The 6,000-nt window shown below is 44.9% G+C and overlaps 1 pseudogene; it reads right to left on the reverse strand.

Annotated features, from left to right (window-relative positions):
- Positions 1 to 3,345: 3,345 nt before the first annotated feature.
- LOC100440297 (homeobox protein TGIF1-like) lies at positions 3,346 to 4,270 on the reverse strand (annotated as a pseudogene).
- Positions 4,271 to 6,000: the final 1,730 nt, after the last annotated feature.

Here is a 6,000-nt window from a genome sequence, read left to right on the forward strand (position 1 = left end):
AGACAGGGTCATTTATAACCTGATGTGCCACCCTACTGCTGTGTCTGGCTTCCGTTGGCTGGAATGGGACCTCACATTCTGTACTTGACCTGATTGGCTAGCAACTTAGAACTTTCTCAAAGAGGCAAAGGCAGAGGAAAACAAAGGAAGACAGGAAGTAACTTGTGGAATGCTGAGAGAGGCAAAAGCACTTCCAAATAAGGAAGAGGAATAGGCTATGACCTAATGCTTGCTTGGGCCTGTTCAGGCATGCCAGGGCAAATATCTAGGCTAAAATGTGGTAGCTAAGAACACAGAGTATATTGATTTATTTATTACGGCTAGCAGATATTTAAGAATATTAGCACAGGTCTTTGAGTAAATTTTGCTTCTAAGAGAGGTTACCATCTATTCTCAGTTAGACTGGGAGGAAAGTCCCTTTGAAGAGGAACCTCTACTTATTTTATTTTCTACACCATGATCCCAGGCAAGCCCCTAAATAATACATTACTGGTCATGGGTTCTTGGGCTCTCAATGCAATAGAAACTGACAAGAGGTCAAAATAGTTTTCCCAGACAAGCCTTTATTGGAGATTATGCCTGGACAGACGCAGCACAAGAGAGAAAGAATTCCCTGGTGACTCCCTGAAAAGAGCTGGTAGGGCTTTTTTTATTAGGCAAAGTGTGGGAATTGACATCAGGGGTAGGGTATGCAGGCTGGGCTGGGCAAAGCAGGAGAGGTGTAGGGTATGCAGGTCACCAGTGTCTGCTTAGGATGGTTTTCTTGAGGAAGGGACCACCTGGTGGTCTGGCCTGTGGCAGCAAGGCTGTGAATCAATTGTTCAGCATTCTTTCTGGAATCTTGGTTGTCTCCTAAGACCAGTTCTTGGGATTCTTTAAGTAAAAGGACTATTAGCAATGAGGTAGTGGCGTGGGTTTTGTGATCAGCAGGAATGTTGTAGTACAGCAGTCCCTAACCTTTTTGGCTCCAGGGACTGGTTTCCCAGGGAAGACGATTTTTCCATGGACAAAGGAGGAGGGGGATAGTTTCAGGATGATTCAAGCACATTACATTAATTGTAGACTTTATGTCTATTATTATTACATTGTAATATATAATGAAATAATATACATTATATATTACATATGCGACTCACCATACTGTAGAATCAGTGGGAGCCCTGAGCTTGTTCTTCTGCAGCTAGATGGTCTCATCTGGGAGTGACAGGAGACAGTGACAGATCATCAGACATTAGATTCTCATATTAGATAAGGAGTATTAGATTAGATAAGGAGTGTGCAACCTAAATACCTCACATGCACAGTTCACAATAGGGTTCATGCTCTTATGAGAATCTAATGCTCCTGTTGATCTGACAGGAGGCAATGCTCAGGCAATAAGGTGAGTGATGGGGAGCAGCTGTAAATACAGATGAAGCTCCACCCACTGACTCACTGCTTACTGCCTGCTATGCAGCCCAGTTCCTAAAAGGAGACACACTGGTACCAGTCCATGGCCTGTGGGTTGGGGACCCCTGCTCTAGTAGGGATGAGATGAAGCCAAGCCCTGACTCTTCTCTGTCTCAAGGAGAGCCCTGGGTACATAATACTGAGAAGAGGAGCAGCTCTGTAATTGCAGTTTTAGGCACAACGAAGCATCACTGGGCATCCTGATTATCTCTTTAATGAATGTTCACTGTCACTGTCTTGATAATATCTGTAGGTATCATTTACAAAATTTTCTTAACTACTATCTTGAAATAATTTTAAACTTACAAAAAAGTTGTACAGTCGGTTTCTTTCTGTCTTTCACACAGATTCCCATAATGTTAACATCTTAAATGATCTTAATACAATTATTGAAAGCAAGAAATGAATATTGACTAACACTATTAACGAATCTACAGGCTTTATTTTAATTTTATCAGTTGTACCCTCATGTCCACTTCCTGCTCCAGGATCCAATCCAGAATCCCACATTGCTTTTGATGATCATGTCTCCTTTGTGCCCTCCCAACTGGGATAGTGCTTTGTGTTTTCTTAGAGTCTGTATTTCTCTATTTGGTATCCATTAACTACAGGATTTAACTCATGGTCAGAGTTGTTTGCATCTCCCCCGAGAGCCAGAACCCCTGCTCTGAACCATCCGAACCATCCCCTTTAGTGTAGGGGAGAGAAGAGGGTTAGATCAAAGGTTTCAGTCACTTCCTACAGGAACCTCACTGAAGTAGGACACAAGTTCCTGAAACCTTTGATCTGAGGTCCTTCAGTGAGGGAGGTAGGACCTCACTGATGCAAGAAACGTGCTGGAGGAATAGCAAGTTGACCTCCATTCCAGTCTTCTGTGGCTGTGTAGGTCTAGAACTAATTTCCACCTCAAAGGGAAGACTTTCCTGGACAGGCTTGCAGCCCCGAGTGAAAACATCCCACTGCCTTTGACTCCTGACTCCGTATCTCTTTTCCAGTAACAGTTGTGTAAATGTTTATTAGCTGACAATTATCTAACAATTCTTGGCTTCCAGACTTCACCCATGTCAACATTTTTCAGAGTGTGGCAGCAAACACTTTCTTTTCTTTAAGGATTCTGAATATAGGCCCTCAGTCTTTTCTGGCTTGTAGGGTTTCTGTTGAAAGGTCTGCTGTTAGCCTAATGGGATTCCCTTTCCAGGAGACCTTCCCCTACTTTCTAGCTGCCTTTAATGTTTTTTCTTTTACATTGACCTTGGAGAATCTGATGACTGTGTCTTGGGGATGGTCCTCATGTATAGCATCTCACAGGAGTTATCTGAATTTCCCGTATTTGAATGTCAACCTCTCTAGCAAAGTTGGGGAAAGTTTCATGGACAGCATCCTCAATTGTGCTTTCCAGGTCACTTGCCCTCTCTCCCTCTCTTTCAGGGATGCCGATATGTGGTAGGTTTGGTCTCTTTATATAGTCCAGATTTCTTGGAGGTTTCATGCTTTTTTTAAGAAAATATTATGTCATGAAAAAAGTCATCAATCAACTAGATTCATACTTGTTTGAAAAAGAATTGAAAATTTATTAAATAGGCAGAATGTGGGCATCTTGTTCCACATGGGAATGAAAAGATGCTATAGGTTCTCTAAGAATTGCACAGTCTAAAAAAATAACAAGAAAGGGGAAGGAAAGGGAAAAAAATCACATGATATTGGGAGCCATCTCACATTATGAATAATCTACCAATAAACATTTAAAAAAGAATACTCTTTGTTTCTACAGTAGCTTTGAGTTTATAGTTCTTGGAATGACTGTATTCCATTGAAGACATCTCAGTAACAGGAGGCTGTTTTAGCAATCCCATGTGCAAATATTAATAAAAAAATATAAATAATGCAATTCATCTCTTGCCATCACCCCAGAAATCATGACATTTCTGAGAACTGTTTTGCTTGAAAATGGGTTAAGCTGTAAGTTTCGGCTGAAGCTCCATCTCTCCAGCCTGTTTGAGTGGAACATCCACTAGAAGCTGAAATCCACTAAAGTCCTGGTTGAGGTCCGTTGGAGTAGGGGGAGGAGTGTTGAAAAGACTACTCTATGTATTGGTACTTGGTCCAGATTTACACCTGTCCTCTGGGCACATGAGAGAGGTGTCTGTAAAGTTGTTGGCTGCTACCTGCTGTATATCTGTGTTTTGTCCCACACCAACTGACTGGCAGAGAAAGGGACATCTTTCAGTGCAGTCACAGTGGCATGGCAGATCACTGATGGACGAGCCAAAACTGATCCTGGGGAAGATGGCTTAGGAGACAATGGCCTCCCTAGGGTTGGGTTTGGCCCAGCTGTACAGGAATGAAACGGGGTCTCCTCTAGAGCTGGCATGAAGTTTTTGATGCCCATCACCAACTTCACAGAGCTTGTTTCAGAAATCTTGGGCCCACGGCGGGTAATTGTGAACTGATTTGGATCTTTGCCATCCTTTCTCAGCATGTCAGGATGCGTACACCACATGAAATATTATCTCCTCCGTAGGCTCATTTATCTGAGAAGCCTGTGGCGGGTGTTGATGAACCAGTTACAGACCTGTAGTGTAGACAGATATGTTTGCTGGGACAACAGTGCTTTTTCTTGCTCGGAAGGATAGGCATTGTAATGGTGCTCATACAGCCAATCCTGAAGAATCTGCACAGACTCCTTGGGCAGGTTGCCGCTTCTCCTTCTCTTGCTTGAGCCAGAGGAGGAAGGAAGGTCCCAGGGAATGTCCATGGTATCATCATCCTCCGTCTCACTGCCAGATGCTGCAACAATATCTTTCATTGTTTCTATGAGCCGGCGCAGAGGAGCAGGACCCTGCGCGCCCCAGGATGGGGATACCTATGCGGCCAGTGCGGCCCAGCCTCGGTCCCCGGCTTCAGGGAGAAGGTTTTGTTCATTTTAAAAAATTCTTTTTTAAATTTTTGTCTGACTGAGTTGATTCAAAGAACCAGTCTTTGAGCTCTGAGATCCTTTCCTCAGCTTGGTCTATTCTGTTGTGAATATTTCTGATTATATTATGAAGTTCTTGTAGTCAGTTCTTCAGCTCTGTGAGATCTATTTGGTCCTTTCTTAAAATGGCTGTTTACTCTTTAAGCTCTTGAATCATTTTAGTAGATTCTTTAGATAACTTGGATTGAGTTTCAACTTTCTACTTAAATCTTGACGATCTTCATTGCCATGCAGCTTCTGAATTCTGTCTGTTATTTCAGCCATTTTGGTCTGGTTAAGAACCATTGCTGGGAAGCTAGTGCAGTCATTTGGCGGTGAGAAGACACTCTGGCTTTTAGAGTTGCCAGAGTTCTTGTGGTGGTTCTTTCTCATCTGTGTGGGCTGAAGTTGCTTTAATCTTTGAAGTTGCTGTCCTTTGGATGGGGCTTTTGAGTTTTACATTCTTTGATGCCCTTGAGGGTTTAACTATGGTATAAGTTGGGTTTAGTCAGCTGGTTTCATTTCTGGATGATTTCATGGGGCCAAGGCTCAGCTCAGCACTTTTGGGCTGCATCGTCTAACCCTGGGGAGCTGGTACCAGGCCCATGGCTTTGTCCCCTGGATCTTCAGGGTTAAACACCTACTGCACTAGAGGGGCTAAGGTGTTCCCCATTCACTAGCAATGACACTCCAATGTGGGGTGTTGACAAAAGTGCTTCATCTGGGTCATGGCAATGGGATCTTCACTCACACATGTGCTGGTGGTGATAGAGCATTGATGTCTGTGTGCATGTGCATGCTGGCAAAGTGTTGAGGGGAGGCTGTGGGTGAGTGCTTGCTGGCAAAGTGGTGAGAGGAGGCTTTGGCTGGGTGCATCCTGGTGGGACCTGTCTGCAAAGGCTCTCTGATAGTTGGACAGGGTCTACTGGTGAAAGGGCTAAGGCAGTGGCCCCTGGGAAGCACCCCAGTTTGGCACCTGAGGCTTTGCTGCAAACAGATGTGGCAGGTAGGGAACTTGGGAGAGGCCAGCACACTGGGAGGCACTCGTATCAGACTGGCCCCATCCCCTAGGCAAGATAGTCCTATTCTGTCCAGGTCTGACAGTCAAGAAAGGCCAAAGCCACCTAGAGGAGCAAAGGTGAGCCTTGGGGAATGAGCATCCCTGTCCATGCTCCACTGCAGCTGTTTTCAAACCAGACTCTCTGGGCTCCACACAGGCTAAAGTCCTGTCCCTGCCAACTCTCCAAGCAGCTCTCTCTGCCAGCACAAATGTCCATGGGGGCTGTGGGACCTTTTGCAGCTAGGATTCTGGAGGCCTCTGGCAAGAGTGGGCCACTCCATACCTATTTAAGTCCCCACTTCCCCAGTAGCTGTTCAGGGCCAGGAACAAGTCCTCCTGCTCAGCAACCCTGTGCAGGGTTTCCAGCTTCCTCCCTTTCCAGCTGAGGGCCTGCCTCCCTCACTCCACTCTCAATGCCTTCCTTTTGAAGATCTGCTTGGTGTATGCTGGTCTTCTTGATGGTCAGTCTCTTGGTGGGAGAAGCTCTTCCTGGCTGCATCTAGTTGGCCATCTCAGCTCCTCTCCCCAATCAAAACCA

Source organism: Pongo abelii, chromosome 20, assembly GCF_028885655.2.
Source record: "Pongo abelii isolate AG06213 chromosome 20, NHGRI_mPonAbe1-v2.0_pri, whole genome shotgun sequence".
NCBI classification, from domain to species: domain Eukaryota; kingdom Metazoa; phylum Chordata; class Mammalia; order Primates; family Hominidae; genus Pongo; species Pongo abelii.